The 27117-nt window shown below is 38.0% G+C and overlaps 1 protein-coding gene across 4 annotated transcripts in view; it reads right to left on the reverse strand.

The window, feature by feature from the left end:
* The window catches only part of CATSPERE (catsper channel auxiliary subunit epsilon), a 194203-nt gene that overhangs the window by 106236 nt on the left and 60850 nt on the right, over nt 1-27117 (reverse strand). The window lies entirely within an intron of this gene.

The raw sequence follows: 27117 nt of genomic DNA on the forward strand, positions 1-27117 counted from the left end.
TAAAGACACCTACAGATTGAAAATAAGGGGATGGAGAACCATCTATCATGCTAATGGTCAACAAAAGAAAGCCGGAGTAGCTATACTTATATCAGACAATCTAGACTTTAAAATAAAGACTGTATGAAGAGATACAGAAGGGCATTATATCATAATCAAGAGGCCTATAGACCAAGAAGACCTAACAATTGTAAACATTTATGTGCCAAATGTGGAAGGACCCAAATATATAAATCGATTAATCACAAACATCAAGAAACTCATTGATAGTAATACCATAATAGTAGGAGACTTCAACACCCCACTCACAGCAAAGGACAGATCATCTAATCAAAAAATCAACAAGGAAACAATGGCTTTGAATGACACATTGGACCAGATGGACTTAACAGATATATTCAGAACATTTCATCCTAAAGCAGCAGAATATACATTCTTCTCCAGTGCACATGGGATGTTCTCCAGAATAGACCACATACTGGGACACAAATCAGCCCTAAGTAAGTACAAAAAGATCGAGATCATACCGTGCATAGTTTCAGATCACAATGCTATGAAACTCGAAATCAACCACAAGAAAAAATTTGGAAAGGTAACAAATACTTGGGAGACTGAAGAATATCCTACTAAAGAATGAATGGGCTAACCAAATAGTTAAAGAAGAAATTAAAAAGTATATGGAAGTCAATGAAAATGATAGCACCACAACCCAAAACCTCTGGGACGCAGCAAAGGTGGTCATAAGAGGAAAGTATATAGCAATCCAGGCCTTCCTACAGAAGGAAGAAAGATCTCAGATACACAACCTAACCTTATGCCTTAAGGAGCTGGAAAAAGAACAGCAAATAAAACCCCAAACCAGCAGAAGACAGGAAATAATAAAGATTAAAGCAGAAATTAATGCTATCACAACCAAAAAAACAGTAGAACAGATCAATGAAACCAGAAGCTGGTTCTTTGAAAGAATTAAAAAAATTGATAAACCACTAGCCAGTTTGATCAAGAAGAAAGAGGAAAGGACCCAAATAAGTAAAATCAAGAATGAAAGAGGAGAAATCACAACCAACGCAACAGAAATAAAAACAATAAGAGAATATTATGAGCAATTATATGCCAACAAAATGGGCAATCTGGAAGAAATGGACAAATTCCTAGAAACATACACACTACCAAAACTGAAACAGGAAGAAATAGAAAATTAGAACAGACCCATAACCAGTAAGGAAATCGAACTAGTAATCAAAAATCTCCCAAAAAACAAAGTCCAGGGCCAGATGGCTTTCCAGGGGGAATTGTACGAAACATTTAAGGAAGAGTTAACACCTATTCTCTTGAAACTGTTCCAGAAAATAGAAATGGAAGGAAAACTTCCAAACTCTTTCTATGAAGCCAGCATTACCCTGATTCCAAAACCAGACAGAGACCCCACTAAAAAGGAGAACTATGGACCAATTTCCCTGATGAACATGGATGCAAATATCCTCAACAATATATTAGCCAACCGGCTCCAACAATATATTTAAAAAAATTATTCACCACGACCAAGTGGGATTTATACCTGGGATGCAGGGCTGGTTCAATATCTGCAAAACAATTAATGTGATTCATCACATCAATAAAAGAAAGGACAAGAACCATATGATCCTCTCAATAGATGCAGAGAAAGCATTTGACAAAATACAGCATCCTTTCTTGATAAAAACCCTGAAGAAAGTAGGGATAGAAGGATCATACCTCGAGATGACAAAAGCCATATATGAGTGACCCAACGTTAATATCATCCTCAATGGAAAAACTGAATGGTTTCCCCCTAAGGTCAGGAACAAGACAGGGATGTCCACTCTTGCCACTGTTATTCAACATAGTATTGGAAGTCTTAGCCTCTGCAATCAGACAACACAAAGAAATAAAAGGCATCCAAATTGGCCAGGAGGAGTTCAAACTTTCACTCTTTGCAGATGACATGATACTCTATATGGAAAACCCAAAAGATTCCACCAAAAAACTGCTAGAACTGATTCATGAATTCAGCAAAGTTGTAGGATATAAAATCAACGCACAGAAATTGGTTGCATTCCTATACACCAACAATGAAGCAACAGAAAGAGAAATCAAGGAATTGATCCCATTTACAGTTGCACCAAAACCCATAAAATACCTAGGAATAAGTCTAACCAAAGAGGTGAAAAATCTATACACTGAAAACTATAGAAAGCTGATGAAAGAAATTGAAGAAGACACAAAGAAATGGAAAAAGATTTCATGTTCTTGGATAAGAACAAATATTGTTAAAATGTCGATACTACCCAAAGCAATCTACATATTCAATGCAATACTATCAAAGTAATACGAGCATTCTTCACAGAGCTAGAACAAGTAATCCTACAATTTGTATGGAACCAGAAAAGACCCCGAATAGCCAAAGCAATCTTGAAAAAGAAAACCAAAGCAGGAGGCATCACAATCCCAGACTTCAAGCTATACTACAAAGCTGTAATCATCAAGACAGTATGGTACTGGCAGAAGAACAGACACTCAGATCAAGGGAATAGAACAGAGAACCCATAAATGGATCCACGAATGTATGGCTAACTAATCTTTGACAAAGCAGGAAAGAATATCAAATGGAATAAAGACAGTCTCTTCAGCAACTGGTGCTGGGAAAACTGGACAGTGACATGCAGAAGAATGAACCTGGACCACTTTCTTACACCATACACAAAAATAAACTCAAAGTGGATGAAAGACCTCAATGTAAGACAGGAAGCCATCAAAATCCTCGAGGAGAAAGCAGGCAAAAACCTCTTTGATCTTGCCCGCAGCAATTTCTTACTCAACAAGTCTCTGGAGGCAAGGGAAACAAAAGCAAAAATGAACTACTGGGACCTCATCAAAATAAAAAGCTCCTGCACAGTGAAAGAAACAATCAGCAAAACTAAAAGGCAACCAAAGGAATGGGGGAAGATATTTGCAAATGACATATCAGATAAAGGCTTAGTATCCAAAATCTACAAAGAACTTATCAACTCAACACCCAAAAAACAAATAATCCAGTGAAGAAATGGGCAAAAGACTTGAATAGACACTTCTCCAAAGAAGACATCCAGATGGCCAACCGACACATGAAAAAATGCTCAATATCATTCATCATCAGGGAAATACAAATCAAAACCACAATGAGATACCACCTCAAGAACCTGTCAGAATGGCTAACATTAACAACTCAGGCAACAACAGATGTTGGCGAGGATGCAGAGAAAGAGGATCTCTTTTGCATTGTTGGTGGGAATGCAAGCTGGTGCAGCCACTCTGGAAAACAGTATGGAGGTTCCTCAAAAAACTAAAAATAGAACTACCCTACGACCCAGCAATTGCACTACTAGGCATTTATCCAAGGTATAAAGTGTGCTGTTTCGAAGGGACAGATGCACCCCATGTTCATAGCAGCACTATCAACAATAGCCAAAGTATGGAAAGAGCCCAAATGTCCATCGATGGATGAATGGATAAAGAAGATGTGGTGTATATACAATGGAGTATTACTCGGCAATCAAAAAAATGAAATCTTGCCATTTGCAACTACATGGCTGGAACTGGAGGGTATTATGCTAAATGAAATTAGTCAGTCAGAGTAAGACAAAAATCATATGACTTCATTCATATGAGGACTTTAAGAGACGAAACAGATGAACATAAGGGAAAGGAAACAAAAGTAATATAAAAACAGGGAGGGGGACAAAACAAAAGAGACTCATAAATATGGAGAACAAACTGAGGATTGCTGGAAGGGTTGTGGGAGGGGGATGGGCTAAATGGGTAAGGGGCATTAAGGAATCTACTGAAATCATTGCTTCAGTATATTCTAACTAATTTGGATGTAAATTAAAAAAATAAAATATAACGTTAAAAAAATAAAATTAAAAAGGTTAAAAACAACACAAAAAGATCAAATAAAGGAAGATAGATCTTAGATATGTTTTGGTCTGGTTGTTGTAAGAAGCTTGATTGAATAGGGAAAAAAAGGGAACAAATGAATAGAAAAAGAAAAAAAGTAAGAAAACATTTAAAAATTAAGAAAAATGTATACAATAAAGTACAATAAAATGAATTGGAGAAGGTAAAATAGAATAAAAAATAAATTTACAAAAAAATTTATATAGTAAAATTTTTTAAATTATGTAAAAAATATAAAAATTTATATAAAATGGATACTCTTTCTGTATCCAAGAATAAGAAAAAAAAAGAAAAGAGAGGCATCTGCGTGGCTCAGTTGGTTGTGTCTGACTTGGGGTCAGGTCATGATCTTGCAGTTCATGAGTCTGAGCCCCACATCAGGCTCTGTGCTGACAGCTCAGAGCCTGGAGTCCGCTTCAGTTTATTGTGTCTCCCTCTCTCTCTGCCCCTCCCCTGTTTGCACTCTGTCTCTCTCTCTCTCTCTCTCAAAAATAAATAACCATTAAATTTTTTTTTAAATAGAAAACACAAAACCAACAACAAATCTGAATAGGTGGACCAGCAATCAGAATGCAATCTGAATGAAATTACATACAGTTTCCCCTAGAAGTCAAACTTTGAAGTACTTTATACTTCATACACTACACAGGCAGAGACTTGTGGTTGTCCTCTAGGGCTTGGTTGGTGCAGTTGGATGGAGCTTGGTGTAAAGTTTCTGTTCTCTACTACGCAGTGCTGCTTAGCCTACTGGGGTGGATTGCATGTACGGGTGTGTACACATGCGTGGGAGAGGTGAAAATGGCATCACCCAGCTTAGCTTCCCAGTCTCTAGCATCAGAACTCTGTACTCTACCCCACCGGCAATCAAGCACCCCTCCTTTGTCTCTGGCTTCCTTTTACTTCCTGCTTCTACACTGTTCAAGTCCAAGCTATGAGACTTCCAGGTCTCAGGTCCCTCCCAAATTTTATCTCAGATGGGGCTTTGTCTCCAAACCCCTCACTTTCTGAGGGCCCTGCAGCTTGGACCCACTCTGACCCTCTGGGGGAGGGTCTCACAGAGCAATGGCCAGATGCCAGCTTGCCCCAGGAACGTTCCTGGGATCACATTGCTGTAGAGGCTCAGAGGTTGTGACTGGATGCTGGCTTGCCCCAGAATAAGTTCGTTTGATCTCATAGGGGCAGTATTTCAGGGATTATGGTAAATCACAACACACAACATTAATCAGGTTTCACTACACCCTAGTGTTTTTGTTCCAATACCAGGAATCGTGTTTTCCAGGGTCCGCTGGAAACTTTGCCTATGGAAAAGCCGTACAGCTTCTACCAAATGCCCTCCTAGCAGGGTAGTAGGGGAACTGCTTCTCCCCATGTGGCCTGTGGACCCCTTGGACCTCACTGCCAGCTCCTGGGGATTTGCCCTGCCCACCAGAGCACCGCCAGGTATTGATTGGGCTGTGGAATTTCCAATGCTGCTCAGCCCTGTTTATAGGGTCCTAATGATATTGAAGCCCTCTCCTTTCTCTTTTCTCTCTTTCTTATTCAGGCAACTGTGGGTACTTCCGCTCTTTTTCTCTCCAGCTACTTTTGGGGGGAGTGTTTTTCCTGTACTCTCCCCCCCTTTCTCTGTCCTCTCTCTGCAAATACCACTCCCTACCCTCTGTGGCTTCTGTCTCCCCTAGTTCACCTCTCCGCACTGTGTACCTGCTGAGTTCTGTGGCTCAAGTTATGCAGATTGTTGTGTTAATCCTCAGGTCGATTTTCTAGGGGTGCAAAATGGTTCGATGCTCATCTAACTGCATTTCAGGGACAAGAGAAGCAGAGAACTTCCATACTGCTCTGCTATCTTGGCCCCTCCTTCCAAGAGTTCTTACAACAAAATATTTTTTATTAAAAAAGTTTAAAACTTATGGTTACTTTCAGAGTGATGTGCCGCAAGAAATTAATAAGAAGAGGGGCGCCTGGGTGGCTCAGTTGGTTAAGCGGCCGACTTCAGCTCAGGTCATGATCTCGTGGTCCGTGGGTTCAAGCCCCGCGTCGGGCTCTGTGCTGACAGCTCGGAGCCTGGAGCCTGCTTCGGATTCTGTGTCTCTCCCTCTCTGACCCTCCCCCGTTCATGCTCTGTCTCTCTCTGTCTCAAAAATAAATAAACGTTAAAAAAAATTTGAAGAAATTAATAAGAAGAAAATGGATCTATAAACAAATATTTATAGCAATAAGTCACTATTAGAAAAAAGAATCTTGAACAGTGACTAAAACTGGAAACTATTAAAAACCCAAACAAATTAAACACAAATGTACATGATATCTACTTGCTACTAAAATAGCTTATATCTTGGAAGGTTTGGTGACAGTTTAAAAATGTTTCTTGGGGCGCCTGGGCAGCTCAGTCAGTTAAGCATCCTACTTCAGCTCAGGTCATGATCTCCTGGTTTGTGAGTTTCAGCTCTGCATCAGGCTCTGTGCTGACAGCTCAGAGCCTGGCGTCTGCTTCAGATTCTGTGTCCCCCTCTCTCTCTACCCCAACCCCTGCTTATAGCCTGTCTCTCTCTCTCTCAAAAATAAATAATAAACTTTAAAAAGAAATAAAATATAAAATGTTTCTTTTATTTCACTGTTTGGTTCTAATCCCATGACATTTTAATTTGCTTATTATTGGACTCATGCATAGATCACTCATAGATTTTTGTTTTTCCAATAATTTCTATGGACTTTTTTTCTTATTAACTAAAAAAGAAATATGTATCTTTATTTCATTAATATCACTATGCATTTGCACGTCCCCACTTCATACCATTTGTTTCATGGCAACTACTTCATTGTGTTGACATTCTTCAAGGACGATTTAACTTCCTATTCCCAGTCCAAGTAGAGATATCTTTCTAGACCTACCTCCGCAGAATCAGGATTTCTCATCAAATGCCTAAGTTTATTCCACCACGTCTTGAAGCTTATGGCTTCCTCTTTCTTTGTTGGGTTCATTTTTTATTTTGCTAGAACACACTGTTGAACTTAGTTTTGCGAGACAGAGAAGTCATTTAGTGAGCACTGCCTTTCATTTATCTGATGAGCACCTAAGGCCCCTTGATGTTTGGAGAATTCCCTGCCCCCTCAGAGGACAATGGTGGTGACAACAACCTCCAGATTCTGGAGGCAGAAGTGCCAGCACATGGCATCCCATGACCTGTGCTAGAGGTCAGCACCACCAGATGCAGTTCCAGGCAAAGGTAGGGGCTTGCATACTTTTGGCTCCTGTGATATGATCTTCGCTGTGGCATTAGAGCTGGTCTCTCCCAGTTCCCACCCATTTTCCAAGCCTTCCTGGAAATTCTGGGTACCCAAAATCTTTCCAAACTTTTTTTGGGGGGAAAAAAAGCTCATTTATTTTTCTTGCTGAGTCACATTTCCCAGTTTACTCATTCACCCACTGAAGGACATTTGGGTTGTTTCTAGTTTGGGGCTATTACAAAAAAAAAGCTGATATATTTTTGTACAGTTTGTTGTTTGAACATAAGTTTTCATTTCCCTATGTCTAGGTCTAGAATAAATAATGAGAAGTGAGATTCCTGGGATATATGGCAAATATATGTTTCAATTTATAAGAAACTGCCACATGGTGTTCCAGAGTGGCTGTAGATTTTTCATCCCTTCCAGCAATGTATGAGATACAATTGCCCTGTATCCTTGTCAGCACCTGGAATTATCAGTATTTTTAAATTTTAGACATTCTGATAGGCATGTGACCTTATCTTGTAGCGTTAATTTGTACTTACCTAATAGTTAATAACGTTGAACACCTTCTCATGAGCTTATTTGCCATCCATATATCCTTTATCACAAAGCACCTGTTCAAGTCTTTTGCCTATTTTCTAACTTGATAATTTGTTTAGAGCATTCTTTATATATTCTGGCTCTGTGCTGACAGCTCGGAGCCTGGAGCTTGCTTCAGATTCTGTGTCTCCCTCTCTCTCTGCCCCTCCCCTGCTAATACTCTGTCTGTCTGTCTCTCTCTCTCAAAAATAAATAATAAACATTAAAAAGAAATAAAAATAAAATGTTTCCTTTATTTCACTGTTTGTTCTAACCACATGACATTTTAATTTGCTTATTATTTGACTCACACATAGATCATGCATAGATGCAAGTTCTTTGGTGAATATGTGATTGGAAACAATGTTCTCCTAGCTTGTGGCTTGTATTTTCATCTTCTTAAAAGGTCTCTGTAGAGCAAAAGTTAAAGTTTGATGAAGTGCAATTGAATAATTGATTCTTTTACAGATTGTGCTTTTGGTATCATTTCTAAGAAGTCTTTGCTTAGTCCTAAGTCATGAAAATTTTCTACTCTGTTTTTTCCTAAACGTTTTATAGTTTTATGTTTTATGGTTAGATCTATTTAACATTTTAAATTAATTTTTGTATAAAGTAGGAGGTTCTTTTTCTGTGTGTGCCTATGAAGGTTCAATTATTCTAACACAATTTGGTGAAAGACCATCCTTCCTCCATTAAGCTGCTTTTGTATCTTGCTAAAAATCAGTTGCCTAAAGTAAAGTTAATACAATTCAGTGGATAAAGTTTTCATCTCTCTTCCTGGACAGAGTAGTTCTGGAAGTTCTCTATTTCCTGCTTTTCCATCATCCAATTAAAAAGGTACCCCTTCCCTCGCTGCTGTCCCCACAGACAAATCAGTTGTTGGTACGTTTGTTGGTCTATTTCTAACTTCTGTTCTGTCCCACTAGTCTGTGTATGTAGTCCTCTGCCAATGCCACGTGGTCTTGATTATTGTAGCTATAGAAGAGTTAAAATTCAAATTTAGATGACCTTTAGACTTTTCTTCTTTTCTAATGTAAGAATTTAGTGGTATAGATTTCCCTTTCAGCACTGCTTCAGCTGTGTCTCACCTATTATGTCATGCTATATTTTCATTTTCCATCAGTTCAGTATTTTTATTTCTCTTGAGACTTTTTTGACACATGAATTATTTTGCAATGTGTTTAATTCCCAATGTGTTTAATTCTAGCTGTTTTTTGTGTTACTGATTTCTGGTTTGGTTCCTTTATAGTCAGAGAACATATTTTTTTGTGATTTAAATTCTCTTAAATTTGTTAAGGCTTGTTTTATGACCAAAGATATAGTCTTTCTTGGTTACTGTACTGTGCACAGTTAAGAATAACATGTAGGGGCGCTTGGGTGGTTTAGTCAGTTGAGCATCCCACTTCGGCTCAGGTCATGGTTCTCGCAGTTCGTGAGTTCAAGCCCCGCATTGGGCTTGTTGCTGTCGGCTCATAGCCAGCCTCGGATCCTCTGTCCCCCTCCCCCACTGTGGTATCTCTCTCTCTCTCTCTCTTTCTCTTAAAAATAAACATTAATAATACTAATAATATGTATATTACTGTTGTTGGGCAGAATATTCCATGGCTGTCAGATCTCATTGTTTGATGGCACTATTCAGTTCTTCTGTATCCTATGTCTAGTAATTCTTTCAATTATTGGAAGTACTGAAGCATCCGACCATAATTGTGGATTTGTCTATTTCTTCAGTTCTTTTAGCTTTTCAAAAATTTTTTGTAACTTTTTATTTTGAAAGAATTATAGATTCACAGCATGTTGCAAAGATGTCAGGCACCCCTTACCAAGTTTTCTCCTAGTGGTTATGTTCTTATGTAATGGTTGGGTACAATATCAAAAACAGATTGATATCCCTTTACCCTCCTCTATTTATAATATAGCTGTCTTAAATATTTCCTCTACATACATTGAGAACCACGTGAGACAGTGTTATAATATTTTGCTTCAACCATCAAACATGAGTTAGAAGGTTCAAGAGTAAGGAAAGACAATCATATCTTCCCATATTTTTACTCTTTTCCTTGTTCTTTCTTATACCTGATGTTTAAGGATTTCTTTTTCTATTTCCCTTATGTGTTAAGAATTTTCTGTATCCATGATTTTAATGTATGTCTGCTGACTGCAAGCTTTCATAGTTTTCTTTCATTTATAAGTGTCATTATTTTATCTTCATTCTTGACTGACTGATATAGAATCCTGGGCTGGTGGTTCTTTCTTTTTGAGTCTTGAAAAGAGTTGTACAAATTCCTATTGGCTTCCATGGTTTTTGATGGGAAATCCATTGGTCAAATTGTCATTCTATATGGGCAATGCATTGTTTCTTTCTGGTTGTTTTCAAGACTTTCCTTTTATATTTAGTTTTCAGAAGTTTGATTATGACATGTCTTAGTGTGGGCTTTTTGGGGTTTATCTCATTTGGAATTTTTTGTGCTTCTTTTTAAAAATTTTTAAACATTTATTCATTTTTGAGAGGCAGAGGGGGGGAATTAGTGAGGAAGGGGCATAGGCACAGAATCTGAAGCAGTCTCCAGGCTCTGAGCTGTCAGAACAGACCCCTACATGGAGTTTGAACCCACGAACCATGACATCATGACCTGAGCCATAATTGGACACTAAACTGACTGAGCCACTCTATGTTGTGCCTATGTTGTGCTTCTTTAATTTTTTTTAAGATTTATGTCTTTTGTTAATTTTTGAAACCTTCAGCCATATTTTATTTGCTTACTTTTTCTGTCCCACTGTCTTTTTCTCTCATAGGACTTCAATGACACGTATGCCAGATCTTTTGTCATAGTTCCACAGGTCCCTGAGTCTCTGTTCATTTTGTTTCTATTTTCTATCTGTATGGTGTTCAAATTGGGTGATCTCTATTGTTCTATCTTAAGTTTACTGATTCATTCCTTTGTTTGATAATTTCAACATTTGTCTCATATAGTATCTATTGATCTTTTATTTTTTTATTTTTTTTAACGTTTATTTATTTTTGAGACAGAGAGAGACAGAGCATGAACGGGGGAGGGGCAGAGAGAGAGGGAGACACAGAATTGGAAGCAGATTCCAGGCTCTGAGCCATCAGCCCAGAGCCCGACGCGGGGCTCGAACTCACGGACTGTGAGATCATGACCTGAGCTGAAGTCGGACGCTTAACCGACTGACCAATCTTTTATTTTTTTTAAAAATGTTTATTTATTTTGAGAGAGAATGGGGAGTGGGGGAGGGGCAGAGAGAGAGAAGGAGAGAGAGAATCCTAAAAAGGCTCTGTGCTGACAGCATGGAAGGGCTCAATCTCATGAACCATGAGATTATGACCTGAGCTGAAATCAAGAGTCAGATGCTTAACCAGCTGAGCCACCCGGGGGCCTCTGTTAATCATCTTTTCAGTTAAGAGTTTCCTTTTTCTTGGTCTGGTGAGTAATTTTTGGACTGTATCCCCTGAACATTTTAGTATGATATAATAAGACGTGAATTCTTACTTAAATCTTTCATATTATGAGGTAGTCAATCTGTTTAGCATCAGAATGCATGTCATAGATCACTTTTGTGGATTGTGGTTCAAATGTTAGTTTATAAAGTTACTGCAGTGCCATTTTGTTCTTTTCCACTTTTGTGTTAACAGGAATAGAGGACCCCACCCAGTAGTCCCCCAGTGCTAGTTAGGGAAGGGAAGCTGTGTTTCCTTGTTATTGCAGGGCAGAGGTTAGTCAGAATCCTGCCCACAGGAACCACAAGGAAGGGGTGCTGCTTTGCTGCTTCATTGCTTACTTATTATAGGGTGAGGTTGACTTTGGAATCCCATCCACAGGCTCTGCAGAGCAGGGGTCCCACCTTATTAGAAGGTAGAGATAGGAGTCAGAGTCTCACCTACAGGTGCTGCAGGATGAGGCACTGCCTCATTTGTGTGTGTGTGTGTGTGTGTGTGTGTGTGTGTGAGAGAGAGAGAGAGAGAGAGAGAGAGAGAGAGAGAGAGAGAGAGAAGAGAGAGAGATTCATGAATAGAAGTGGTAATTAGCTTTGCCTTGTTACTGCAGTGTGGGGATGGAAGTCAAGAGTTCTGCCTATAAGCACCATGTGAGAAGGACACTGCTTCATTATTGTAGATGGGTGAGAGTCAGATTTCTACCTGTAGGCTCCACAAGGGAGGGAAAGTTCCTCATTACTGCAGGAGGTGGGAAGAGAAACAGGGTTCTGGCCAATGGAGCACCTACTGCAGCACCTATTGTAGTGGGAAATGGGAACAGCTTTTTGTGGTGGTTGGTTCAAGAACAGGCAGGTATGTTAAAAGATTTTTGCCCTTCTGGGCCACCAATGGGTCTATCTGGTCTTTTGGATAAAGAATGCAGGCCTTTCTTGGGGCTTGTTTTCTTCTGTGCTTGCTGGAATTACTGAATTTCAGGCATCCCTAATGCCCAGGCCAGAGTATATAAGGGAACTTCAGGGAACTCACTGGTGGGGTGCTCTTAGAATCTCAAGGTCCCTAATCACCTCTACTTTCCTTTTTCTCTCTTTCAGTCTTTTTGTGAGTGAAATGTATTTTGTCTAGGATTTCTTTCCATTCTGACCAGTGTCAGAAGTAAAATGAAAGCATTTACTCCCTCTAGTCTGGAACCGGAAACCTTGATATACTATATTTAAAAGTGTCATTGTCATATGGAAAATAGATTGTAGGGTGGGGACAGAGTGGGGGAACTGAGATCGGTTAGGGAGCTGTTCCTTGGGACAGTACAAGGATGGTGGTGTCATGTATTGTGATGGTGAAGCCTGTGGGAAGAACAGATTTACAGGCAAACTGGAGAGTCCATTTTATCCATACTGTTTATAACCTGTTTATAAGACATCTAAACAGGGATGGCAGTGGTCAGTTGAATTTATTATTTGAAAAGGAAAGAGGAAAGCTCTTGCTGGAGATATAAATTTGTAAGCCATTTTCATATAATTGATATCTAAAACCATAGGGTCTAAGTGAGATCACCTGGGGAGTAAATGCAAAGACTCATTTAGAGACTAGTGAAGGAAGAGGAGTAAGTAACAGAGTTGGCAAATGCTAGCAAGTAAAGTAGGAGGGAAACTAAGATGTTTCGGTGCTAGGGAAGCCATAAGAGGAGAGTGTTTCAAGAAAAAAGAAAGGGTTAAACATGTTAAATGCTGCCAAGTCTTGAGACGTGTCCATTAGATTTCATGACACAGGGGATGAACTTTGATTACACAATTCAGTGGACTAAAGGCAGAGTCACTACAACGGCTGTTCTGTTCAAGCTGTACAACCATATATGGAAGTTCTTGGTTGTGGAGACTGAAGATGCATGGTATTCATTGAAGAATGAACAGAACTAAAAATAAATTATACAGGGGTGCCTAGGTGGCTCAGTCGATTAAGCATCTGACTTCAGCTCAGATCATGATCTCACAGTTCATGGGATTGAGCCCTGCATTGGGCTCTGTGCTGACAGCTCAGAGCCTGGAAACTGCTTCAGATTCTGTGTCTCCCCCTCTTTCTGCCCCTCTCCTGCTCACGTTCTGTCTCTGTGTGTGTCTCTCTCTCTAAAAATAAATAAACATTAAAAATTTTTAATGAAATAAAAATACATTATACAGAGTTTCAGCTCCACCATGTAAAGAGCTTGGAAGATGTCACTTCTATCACTACAACAAGAAAAGGCTGGACAAATTAAAAATCAATGACTTTTCTTGAACCCATCCAGAGAATGGACTTTGCAAGGCAAACTATTGTCCCAAGATTGGGAGAGTCAGGTGAATCCAGAAAGTCATAGGTGAGATCTGCTTACATGGAGCAGAAGCTACTGGAGACATAAAATGGTGGTAAGTAACACTTAAATGGTAATTTTGACAAGTTGTGGGAAGCTGAGTTGAGGTAAAGAATCTCCTTATGGTTACAGTTTTAGGGAAAACTCCACCAAATTCTCACAGTGAGGACTAGAGAAAGATTCCTTCATGGCTCTGGCAGAGGGAGAGGAAAAGTAATCCTTGTGAAATATCCTGAATGCCCACCCTTTTCACAACAAGGGCTTACTCCCCAGAGAGAAAGACTTTACCGGTGTTCTGTCCCAGAGCCATAGGGGAGAGCATTCCTCTCACTCCCATCTCCTCTAGACTTCCAGTCTCAGTAAGATAAGGGAGGGTGAAGCTATATAAGAATAAACTCTGGGGGCGCCTGGGTGGCTCAGTCGGTTAAGCATCCGACTTCAACTCAGGTCATGATCTCGCGGTCTGTGAGTTCGAGCCCCGCATCAGGCTCTGGGCTGATGGCTCAGAGCCTGGAGCCTGCTTCAGATTCTGTGTCTCCCTCTCTCTCTGCCCCTCCCCCGTTCATGCTCTGTCTCTCTCTGTCTCAAAAATAAATAAACGTTAAAAAAAATTAAAAAAAAAAAAAAGAATAAACTCTGAAGGTCACATACAAGAGAAGCAAGCCCACTAAAAGGTCGGCATTTAATTGGGAGATTGTATAAGGTTCTCCTCACTCATACCTTACCACCACATCAAAAGGGCTTCAGTCTAACAGTGGATCATAGCTTAAAGAGCCATAAGACACATACAATCTCTGAAGAGGGGAACTTGGATAAACCTGAAGTCAGAAGGGGAGACAAAAAAAAAAGAATCTTAAACCAATTTAAAGTTTCTGGCACCTATAGCTACAGCAAACAAGAAAAAAAAATGAAGAAAAAGGAAATGGTTAAACATGTTAACATGTTAAATGCTACCAAGTCTTGAGATGTGTCCATTAGATTTCATGACATGTGGATGGACTTTACACAATTCAGTGGATTAAATTAAATTAAATTAAATTCCTAGCCAGATTAATATAAATCCACATAGAAGTGGCCTATTTACCCCAGTTCCTATTGCCCAATATAACATATATCAACAACAGCAAACAAAGTTGTAAGCACACCAAAAGGCAAGCAGAAACAAAGTCTGAAGAGAAAAAGCAAATTCCAGAACCAGAATCAGAAATGACACACATACTAGAATTATCAGATAGGGAATTTATAACTGTGATTAGTATGTCAAGGGCTATAACAGAAAAATTAGAAAATATGGAAGAACAGATGAATAATGTAAACAGAAAAGTGGAAATTCTAAGAGTCAAGGATGTGTTAGGAATAAAAAGCAATGTAATAGAAATGAAGAATGTTTTTGATGTGCTCATCAGTAGACAAAACAAAGCTGAAGAGGGGAATTGGTGGGCTTAAAGGCAGATCAAAAGAAAACTCCCAAACTGAAATACAGAGGGGAGAATTTAAAAAAAAGGTACAGAACTTCCAAGAACTATGGGATAATTTCAAAGGATGTAACATATGCACAACTGGAATGCCAGAAGAAAGAGTGGAGCAAAATAAATATTTGAGGCAATAATGGCCAAGAACTTTCCAAAACTAATGACAAACACAAAAACACAAATCCAGGAATCTCAGGGAACACCAAGAAGAGGTAGTTGCAAAACAACTACTCCAAGGCATACCATAGCCAAGCTACAGAGAACTGAAGGCAAAAATAAAATCTTGAAAAAAAACTGGAGGAAAAAAAAGCACACCAAAAAAAAAAAACAAAAAAAAAAAACAAAAAACCAACCTATAGATCAACAAGAGTAACAATTAAAAGATACTTTATTTCTTTTTCTTTTTAATTTTTCTTAATGTTTATTTATTTTTGAGAGAGAGAGAGACAGAGAATGAGCAGAGAGGGGTAGAGAGAGAGAGGGAGACACAGAATCTAAAGCAGGCTTCAGGCTCTGAGCTGTCAGCACAGAGCCTGATGTAGGGCTCAAACTCATGAACTGTGAGATCAAGACCTGAGCCGAAGCTGGACACAACCAACTGAGCCACCCAGGTTACCCCTCCTTTTTTTTTTTTTTTTCTTTTAAGAAGACTTCACACACAGCATGGAGCCCAACATGGGGCATGAACTCATGACCCTGAGATCAAGACCTGAGCTGAGATCAAAATTGGATGCTTAACTAAATGAGCCACCTAGGCACCCCTAAAAAAGACTTCTTGTCAGAAACCACACAAGCAAGAAGATAGATGGGTGAGATATTTAAAGTGTCAAAAGAAAAAATCCACCAAACTAGAATTCTATATCCAGCAAAATTATCCTTCAAGAGTGACAGAGGAATAAAGACTTTCTCAGAAAACAAAAACCAAGGGAATTCCTCACCACCAGATCTGTCCTGCAAGAAGTGTTAAAATATTTTCTTCAGACAGAAGGAGAATGATAAAAGGCAGAAACTTGGATTTACATAAAAAAGGAAGAGCATTAGAAAAGAAGTAAACAAGGATAAAATAAAATAATTTCTTTTGAAGGTAAAATTCACATAAGATTAACCAAATTAAAGTTTACAGTTCAGTGGCTTTTAGTACATTCATGATGTTGTGCAACCACTACCTCTATCTAGTTCCAAAACAATTTCATCACCCCAAAATGTGCTTACCTATCAAGCAACCACATTCTGGGCCATAAAACACTGCTTAACAAATTTAAAAAAATAGAAATCATAGACTTCTGGGGAAAATGGTGGAGTAGGAGGATCCTAACTCACCTTGTCCCATGGATACAACCAGATAACACACATATCAGTGTAAATATCCCAGAAAATGACCTGAAGACTAGCAGAACAGATTAAATATAGAGAAGAGGCCACACCGGGGAGGGTAGAAAGCAGAGATGTGTTCAGGAACCACACTGACCTGTGAGACTTCCTGCAGGAGGGAGGACTACCTTTAGCAAGGAGATGGGAGAGGAGCAGACCCCATACTGGGTACCCCAAGCCTAGGGGACCCACACTGGGAAGATAAATCATAACCATAACATTTGGCTTTGAAAACCAGAGGGGCTTAACTTCTCCAGTTCTTACAGTCAGTGAGGCTTAACACCTGGAACTTAAAAAAATCAGTAGCTGGGCTCTGGGAGAGCTGGAGGGTGAGAGAAAACTGAGTCCTGGCCATTAAAGAGACAGTACAACAAAACAGCCCTTCTGAGATACAACGTAGAAGGAGCAGTTTGAAAAATCCCTGGAGTATATGGGAGGGAAATTTGTTTAGTAATCTCAGAACATCTACTGGAGGGGCAGGGATGTTTGGGAGACTTCTCCAAGAACAAAAAAGCTGGTGGGGGCAATTTCCCTTCCCTGCCCCCCAGTGTAGATACACGGACACCTGCAGGAATCAGCACAGCACCTATACTCTCTAGCTAGCTTGCTAACAGGGTGCCCTGCCCCCATGTCCTCCTGCAGACTCATCTCTTCTAACCCAGCCTCAGCAGCTCTCCAAATCAGTGCCAAGCATCCTCCCACAGCAGACGTCAGCAAATCTTTCTAATGCCACACATCTCACCCCCTGTACTCTTCTGCCAACTCACCCTCTCCAACCTGACCTTGGCATTTTTTCCTGGTGATTACAGGTCCTCTTTCACAGCAGACCAGCATGGATCTTCCTGGCACCTACACCCATGTTCTCCGCAGGACTTGCCGCTCCAAACTGGATTCGGCAAGAGTACAACCAAAGCAGGCATTGTGCAAGCGGTCTTGACTGGGTCGGCATCACTCTAAAAAGACTCCTACCTGGAGAGAGGGGAAGATAACTACATACACCAGTCCAACTGTGGCCCCAACAGTGGGCTGGGGGCAGATACCTGGTCTAATTGCAGGCTCCACCCATCAATGAGAGACTCACAGGGGACACATCAGAGCGTGCCCTGCAGTTTGGTGCAACTGCAGCTTGGTCAGCACTTGGTCTGACCCAACTCAAGCCCAAGGTGGTCCCAGACTGGCCCATTAATAACACAGGAACATAACCCTGTGCATAACAGGCAAAGAGAGCCATTGCAGATGACTGGACTGAATGTAAATGTGGCTCGGTCACAACAGTAGGGTACATGCAACATACAGTGAAGATACCTTTGAAGTGCCAAGTTCTGGTGAACAGGGGGGCACTGTACTGCATGGAACCAGAGGACCTCTTCTTCATAAAGCCACTATTTGCTAGAGCAGAAGACATAGCTAATTTTCCTAACACATAGAAATGTATACAGAGAGTCAAACAAAATGAGGAGACAAGGAATATGCCAAACAAACAAAAAGGACTATATCACAGCAAGAGAGCTAAATGAAACAGAAGTAAGTAACATGCCTGATATAGAATGCCAAGTAATGGTCATAAAGTAACTCACTGGACTTGAGAAAAGAGTGGCAGATCTCAGTGAGACCCCCACCAAAAAAGGTACAAAACATAAAAAAGAACCTGTTAGAGATGAAGAACTCAATAAATGAAATTAAAAATACACTGGAGGGAATAAGTATTAGAGGAAGCAAAATGGATCAGTGACTGGGGGACAGAGTAATGAAAAACAATCACACTGAACAGGAGCAAAAAAAAAACATTAATAAAGAATGAGAATAAATTAATGGGGCTCAGCAACACCATCAAGTGTAACAATATTCACATTACAGGAATCCATGAAGGAGAAGAGAGAGAAAAGAAGGCAGGAAATTTATTTGAAGAAATAATAGCTGAAAACTTCCTGAATCTGAGGAAGGAAACAGAAATCCAGATCCAGGAGGCACAGAGAGCCCCCAACAAAGTCAACTAAAGGAGGTCTACACCAAGACACATAGTAGTTAAGATAACAAAAAGTCATTATGAAGAGAGAGTTTTAAAAGCATCAAGAGAAAACAGTTACATACAAGGGAAACTCCATAAGGCTATCAGCAGATTATTCAGCAGAAACTTTGCAGGCCAGAAGAGAGTGGCATGATATAGTCAAAATGATGAAAGAAATAAACCTCTAACCAAGAATATTCTATCCAGCAAGGTTCTCATTCAGAACAGAGGGGAGATATAAACAATTTCCCAGACAAACAAAAGTTAAAGGAGTTCATTACCACTAAACAAGCCTCACAAAAAAATGTTAAAGGGGGTTCTTTGAGTGGAAAATAAAGACGATAAGCAGGAGTAAGAAAAGTAGGAAGCACAAAAGAAGTACAATAACTATGTTTGTAAAAATCAATCAGGGATTTGCAGAATGAAAGGATGTAAAGTATGATACTATACTTAAAAAGGTGGGGGGAGAGGAGTAAAAATTTAGTGCTTTTAGAATGGGTTCAAACTTAAGTGACAATCAAAATAACACAGACTGTTATATGCACAAGATGTTATATATAAACCTAATGATAACTACAAACAGGAAAAACACAGTGATAGATATGCAAAACATAAAGAAAAGGAATCCAAGTATATTACTAGAGAAAGCTAGCAAACCATGAAGAAAGAGAAAGAAAGCAAGAGAAAAAAGAAACAGAGAAGAACTACCAAAAAAATCATAAAACAAATAACAAAATGACAATAAATGCATATCTGTCAATAATTAATTAGTTTGAGGGGCACCAAAGTGGCTCAGTTAAGCATCTGACTCTTGACTTCGGCTCAGGTCATGATCTCGCATTTGTGAGTTCAAGCTCTGCATCAGGTTCTGTCCCAAGCTTGCTTGGGATTCTGTCTCCCTCTCTCTCTGCCCTGCCCCACTTGCTCTCTATCTCTCTCAAAATAAATAAAAATAAACTTCAAAAAACTGCATAATAATTACTTTCAGTGCAATGGACTAAATGCTCCAATCAAAAGACACGGGATGACAAAATGGATAAAAAAGTAAGTCTCAACTATATGCTGCCTACAAGAGACTCACACCAGACTTAAAAATTTTTTTTTAAATGTTTATTCATTTGTGAGAGACAGAGAGTGAGCGGGGGAAAGGCAGAGAGAGAAAAGGAGACACAGAATCCAAAGAAGGCTCCAGGCTCTGAGCTGTTAGCACAGAGCTCGATGTGGGGCTTGAACTCACTAACTGTGAGATCATGACCTGAGCTGAAGCCAGACGCTTAACCGACTGAGCCACCCAGGCACCCTGACTCATACCAGTCTTAAAGATACATGCAGATTGAAAGTGAAGGGATGAAAGGACATTTATCATGCAAATGGAAGTGAAAAGAAAGCTGGGGTAGCAATACTTATATTGGACAAAATAGACTTTAAAACAAAGGCTATAATAAGAGACAAAGAAGGACATGACATAATGATAAAAGAAACAATCCAACAAGAGGATATAATCATTGAAATAATTTATGCAGCCGACATGGGAGCACCTAATTACATAAAGCAACTATTAATAGACATAAAGTAAGAAATTGACACTAACACAATAATAGTAGGGACTTTAATATCCCACTTATATCAATGGATAGGTCATTGAGAAAGAAAATTAACAAGGAAATGGTGGCTTTGAATGACACGTTAAGCCAGATGGACCTAACAGACATATTTAGAACATTCTACCCTAAAACAGTAGATTACACATTCTTTTCAAGAACATATGGAACAGTCTCCAGAAAAGATCACATGTCAGGCCACAAAATAAGTCTCAACAAATTAAAAAAGATTGAAGTCATACCATTCATCATTTCCAACCACAGCACTATAAAACTAGAAGCCAACTGCAAGAAAATGTCTGGAAAGAGCACAAATAAATGGAGGCTAAACAATGTGACACTAAACAATGAATAGGTCAACCAAAAAATCAAAGAAGAAATTTAAAAAAAATACATGGAGACGAATGAAAATAAAAACACAACAGTCTAAAACCTTGGGGATGTAGGAAAAGTCATTCTGAAAGGGAAGTAGCAACAGAGGTCTACCTCAAGTGGCAAGAAAACATTTCAAATAAAAAAGCTAACCTTACACCCAAAGGAACTAGAATAAAAAGAAATAACAAAACAAAACCCAAACCAGTACAAGGAAGGAAATAATAAAGATTCCAGCAGAAATAAATGAAATAGAAACTTAAAAAAACAACAAAACAGATCGATGTTCTTTGAAAAGATTGACAAAATAGATAAACTATTAGCAGAACTCATTAAAAAAAAGAGGACACAAAGAAGCAAAATCAAAAATGAAGAGAAGAATAACAACTAATGCCTCAGAGATATGAAGGATCATAAGAGAATATTATGAAAAATTATATGACAACAAATTGGACAACCTAGAAGGAAAGCATAAATTCCTAGAACATGTAACCTCCCAAAACGGAATCAGGAAGAAATAGAAAATTTGAAGAGACTAATTACCAGCAATGAAAATGAATCAATAATCAAAAACTGCCAACAAATAGGCCCTGGAGCAGATGGCCTCATAGCTGAATTTTAGTGAATATTTAAAGAAGAGTTAGTATGTTTTCTTCTGAAACTATTCAAAAAATATAAAGGAAGGAAAGCTTCCAGATTCATTCTATGAAGCCAGAATTACCATGATATGAAAACCATATAAAGACGCTGTAAGAAAAAAGAATTATAGGCCAATATATCTGATGAACACAAATGCAGATCGAGAATCCTTAAACTATTAACAAACCGAATCCAACTATACATTAAAAAAATCATTCGCCACGATCAAGTGGGATTCATTCCTGGGATGCAAGGGTGCTTCCATATTCACAAATCAAGTAATGTGATTCATCACATCAATAAGAAAAAAGATAAAAACTATATGATCATCTCAATAAACATAGAATAAACATTTGACAAAGAACAACAGCAATTCATGATAAAAACTCTCAACAAAGTAGATTTAGAGGGAACATATCTCAATATAATAAAGGCCATACAGGAAAAATCAACAGCTAACATTATCCTCAATGGTAAAAAATTGAAAGCATTTCCCCTAAGATCAGAACAAGGCAAGGATGTCCTTTCTCACCACTTTCATTGAACATAGTACTGGAGGTCTTAGTCACAGAAATCAGACAAGAAAAAGAAATAAAAGGCATCCAAATTGAAAAGAAGTACAACTTTTGCTATTTGTTGACGACATGATACTATATATAGAAAATCCTAAAGATTCTGCCAAAATCTACTAAACCTGATAAGTGAATTCAAAGTTTCAGGATACAAAATTAATATACAGAAATCTGTTGCATTTCTATACAATAATAATAAAGTAGAGACAGAGAAATTAAGAAGACAACCCCATTTATAATTGCACCAAAAAGTATAAAATAACCTAGGGATAAACTTAACCAGGGAGGTGACTGATTTGTACTCTGGAAACTATAAGACACGGATGAAAGAAACTGAAGAAGACACAAGTCATTGGAAAGACATTCCATGCTCATGGATTGGGAGAACAAATATTGTTAAATTCTTGATACTAACCAAAGCAATATACAGATTTAATGCAATCTCTATCAAAACACCAACAGCATTTTTCACAGAACTAAAACAATTAATCCTAAAATTTGTATGCATCCACAAAAGACCCCAAAGAGTGAAAGCAATCTGGAGAAAGAAGAACAAAGCTAGAGATATCACAATTCCAGATTTCAAGATATACTACAAAGAGGTAGTAATCAAAACAGTATGATACTGGCAAAAAAAATTGACATAATAGATTGATAGAATAGAATAGAGAGCCCAGAAACAAATCCACAATTAGATGGTCAATTAATCTATGACAAAGGAGGCAAGACAATACAATGGGAAAAGGATAGTCTCTTCAACAAATTGTGTTGGAAAACTGGACAGCTACATGCAAAAAGAATGAAACTGGACCACTTTCTTACACCATACACAGAAATAAGCTCAAAATGGATTAAGGACCTAATGTGAGACCTTGATACCATAAAAATCCTAGAAGAGAAAACAGGCAGTAATATCTTTGACATCAGCCATGGAAACTTTTTTCTAGATATGTCTCCTGAGGCAAGGGAAAGAAAAACAAAAATAAACTGTTGGGGCTACATCAAAACTAAAATCTTCTGCACAATAAAGGAAACAATGAACAAAACAAAACAAAACAAAACAACCTTCTGAATGGGAGAAGGTATTTGCAAATGATATATCTGATAAAAGTTTAGTATCCAAAATATATAAAAAACCTATACAAGTGAATGCCAAAAAAACCACAAATAATAAAGTTAAAAAATAGGAAAAAACATGAACAGATATTTCTGCAAAGACAGCTAACAGACATAAGGGAAGATCCTCAACATCACTGATCATCATATAAATGAAAATCAAAACCACAATGAAATATCACCTCACACCTGTCAGAATGGCTAAAATCAGAAAAACAACAAATGGTGAGGATGCGGAGAAAAAGAAACACTAGTGCACTGTTGGTGGGAATGCAAACTAGTGTAGTCACTGTGGAAAATAGTATGGAGGTTCCTCAAAAAATTAAAAATAGAATTACTGTATGATCCAGTAATTCCACTACTGTGTATTTACTCAAAGAAAAATACTAATGTGAAAAGATATATCTACTCCTATATTTATTGCAGCACTGTTTACACTAGCCAAAATAAGGAAGCAGCCCAAGTGTCCATTGATGGATGCATGTATAAAGAAGATGTGGTATGGGGCGCCTGGGTGGTTCAGTCAGATAAGTGTCTGACTTTGGCTCGGGTCATGATCTCACAGTTCGTGGGTTTGAGCCCCACATTGGGCTCTGTGCTGAACTCTTTCTTGGAGCCTGGAGACTGCTTCGGATTCTATGTCTCCTTTTCTCTCTGCCCCTCCCCATCTCATGCTCTGTCTCACTCTGTCTCTCAAAAATAAATGCAATAAAAAAAATTTTTAAAAGATGTGGTATGTATGTATGTATGTATGCATATATATATGCATGAATGAATATATATAATATGAACATACATATATATATGAATGAATATTATTCCACAATGGAATGCATTTGTATGCATCCACAAAAGACCCCATAAATGGAGTGAAATCTTGCCATTTGTGACAACATGAATGGACCTAGAGAGTATAATGCTAAGTGAAATAAGTCATTCAGAGAAAGACAAATACCATATGATTTCACTCTTATGTGAAATTTAAGAAAACAAATGATCTAAGAAAAAAAAAAAGACACACACAAAAAAATCAGTTTCTTAACGATAGAGAACAAACTAGTGGTCACCAGAGGGGACGTTGCAGGGTTTGGGTGAAATAGGTGATGAGGATTAAGGAGGGCACTTGTCATGATGAGCACTGAGTGATGTATAGAATTATTGAATCACTATATTGTATACTTGAAATCAATATAACACTGTACATTAATTATAGTAGAATTAAGAAAACAAATCAATAAATATTTTAAAAGAATAGAAATATAGAAAGTATGTTGTCAGAGTATAATAGAATTAAATTAGAAGTTAGTACAGAAAGGTAATTGGAAAATCCCTCACTACTTGGAAATTGACACACTTTTAAATAACACATGGGTCAGGAAGAAGTCTCAAAAGAAATGTAAACTTAAAAATCTTTGAACTATATGGAAATACAATAGCAAACAGAATCCAACAATATATAAAAAGAGTTATATACTATGGACAAATGGAATTTATTTTAGGTATGCAAGGCTCGTTCAACATCCCCAAATCAATTAGTTTAACCCACTACAACAGAACAAAGGATAAAAATCATATGTGCACAGCAAACTAAATCAACAAAATGAAAGGACAACCTACTGAGTGAAAGAAAATAGTTACAAATCATATATCAATTAAGGAGCTAATATTCAAAATATATCGAAACTCATACAACTCAATAGCAAAAAAAAACTAACGATCCAATTCGAACATGAGCAGAAGATCTGAATAGACTTTTTTCCAAAGAAGACATACAGATGGCCAACAGGTACATGAAAAGATGCCTTACCTCATACCTGTCAGAATGGCTAAAATCAAAAAGAAATAACAAGTGTTGACAAGGATGTGGTGAAAAAGGCACTTGTGCACTGTTGGCAGGAATATAAATTGGTGCAGCCACTGCGAAAAACAGTATGAAGGTTCCTCAAAAAATTAAAATTAGAAACACCATATGATGCAGTAATTCCACTGCTGAGTATTTACCCCTCCCCATTAAAACACTAATCCAAAAAGAGATAGGCACCCCTATGTTTATTGCAGCGTTATTTACAATAGCCAAGATATGGAAGCAGCCTAAGTGTCCATCAATAGATTAATGGATAAAGAAGATATGGTGTACATACAATGGAATACTACTCAAGCACAAAAAAGAAGGAAATGTCTCCATTTGCAACTACATGGATGGACCTCGAGGGCATTATGCTAAGTGAAATAAGTTAGAGAAAGACAAATAGTATATGATATGCTTCTATATGGAATCTAAAAAATGCTGAGCTCACAGAAACAGAGTAGAATGGTGACTGAAGGATCTGAGGGGGTGGGCAAAATGGGGACCTGGTGGTCAAAGGGTACAAACTTCCAGTGATAAGATGAATAAATTCTGGGAATCTAAGTATAGCATAATGAGTATAGTTAATGACACAGTATTAAATAATGAAAGTTGATAAAAGAGTAAATCTTAAATAATCTTACCACAAAAAAGAAGTGGTAATTATGCAGGTGATAAAGGTGTTAAAAATTCTACTATGGTAATCATTTCACAACATATAAGTGTATCATATCAACAGTGTATACCTAAACTTACACAATGTTATATACCATTTATATCTCAATAAAGCTGAACAAAAAGAAAGAAACCAACACTCCTTACAAACAAAAGAAAACAAAAAGCCCATCCAAAATTCATCAACAGTAGAATGGATGAAAAATGCATAGTATGTTGAAATGATGAAATATCATACAGGATCAAAAATGAATAAACTATAGGTACAGTATAACATGAATAAGTAATATAAAGTTGACCCCCCCCCCAACAGCAATATGTACAATGTATAGGAAACATGATTCCATTTATATAAAGTAGAAAAGTAAACACAAAACCAAAACCCACTAAACCAAACTACATTGGTTAGGAATCATGCAACAAGCTAAAAATAAAAAAAATAAAAAATAAAAAAAGCAGAGCAATTATTACCATAAAATTCAGAATAATGGTTACTTTTAGATGGAACAAAATGATTATATCCATACAAGTACTTCTAAGGTGGAGGGAGAAATTATGCTCATCAGAGTGCACATATGGGGACCTTCGGTACTATTGTTGGTGTTTTACTTCTTGATAGTGGTTATAGGGCTAATTGTTATTATTCATTAAACTATATTGTACACATCTATGGTTTTTTCTTTCTGATATGATTCATAGTTAAAATTGTAAGAAAAAAACCTCAGAATAAAACCCTACAATTTAAAGTATTTTTTAAAAAATATTTTTATTTATTTTTGAGACAGAGCATGAGCAGGGGAGGGGCAGAGAGAGAGGGAGACACACAATCTGAGGCAGGCTCCAGGCTCCGAGCTGTCAGCACAGAGCCTGATGCGGGGCTTGAACTCACAGACCGTGAGATCATGACCTGAGCTGAAGTCGGACGCTCAACCGACTGAGCCACCCAGGCGCCCCAATAGGTTGTCATTCTGATTTGTTAGTCCATCTCTTGTGAATTTGGCTACCAAGAGGCATGTAACATACTATTCAAAAATTATATCTTGACTCATTAAGACATAGTCTCATATGAAACTAAAACTCATTTTGTTCTCTTCAATAGGTTTTTGTTATAACAGAAGACAGAAAACTTAAATCTTGAAAGAGATAAATTTGTAACAAATGAAATAAAGGACGTACAGATCTTCCTTGAATTACAATTGGCTATAAATTGAAAATATCATTAAGTAGAAAATGCATTTAATGCACCTAACTACCAAACGTTGTAGCTTAGCCTAGCCTACCTTAAATGTGCTCAGAACACTCACATTAGCCTAAAGTTGGGCAAAACCATCTAACACCAGGGCTGTTTTATAATAAGGTGTTTAATGTCTCATGTAAATCATTGAATACCGTACTGAAATTGAAAAACAATGGTTGTATGTGTTCAGAATAGTTTAAATGTACTGGTTGTTTATTCTTGTGACCCCTGCCAGCACCCAGTGTCACGCAAAGGTATCATGCCACATTGATAGCCTGCTAGTCTGGGAAAAGATCCAAGTTCAAAGTACAACTTCTATTGAATGTATATCACTTTTGCACTATAGTGAAGTAGAAAAACTGTAAGTCAAGCCACATAAATTGAAGACCATCTGTGTTCATCCACTGTACTGCCCCTTTAGGAAATTCACTAGTGTCCAAGTGGTAAAGGGTTCAGTAAGGGACTGGACAGATTTTTGAAAGATGATATCTAGACAGATGCTCAAGGAACACCTTTAAAGCACTTTGAAGGTTAGCATCTTCGTGAATAATGCGGTTCATAGAAAGTAAGGGCAATGCTCAATTAGAATTCAGGAGAAAGATTTATAATTGGGGAGACTGAGCACTAGCTCAAAATCACTATAGTGGCT

This window comes from Panthera tigris, chromosome F3 (assembly GCF_018350195.1).
Source record: "Panthera tigris isolate Pti1 chromosome F3, P.tigris_Pti1_mat1.1, whole genome shotgun sequence".
In the NCBI taxonomy this organism is placed as follows: Eukaryota; Metazoa; Chordata; class Mammalia; order Carnivora; family Felidae; genus Panthera; species Panthera tigris.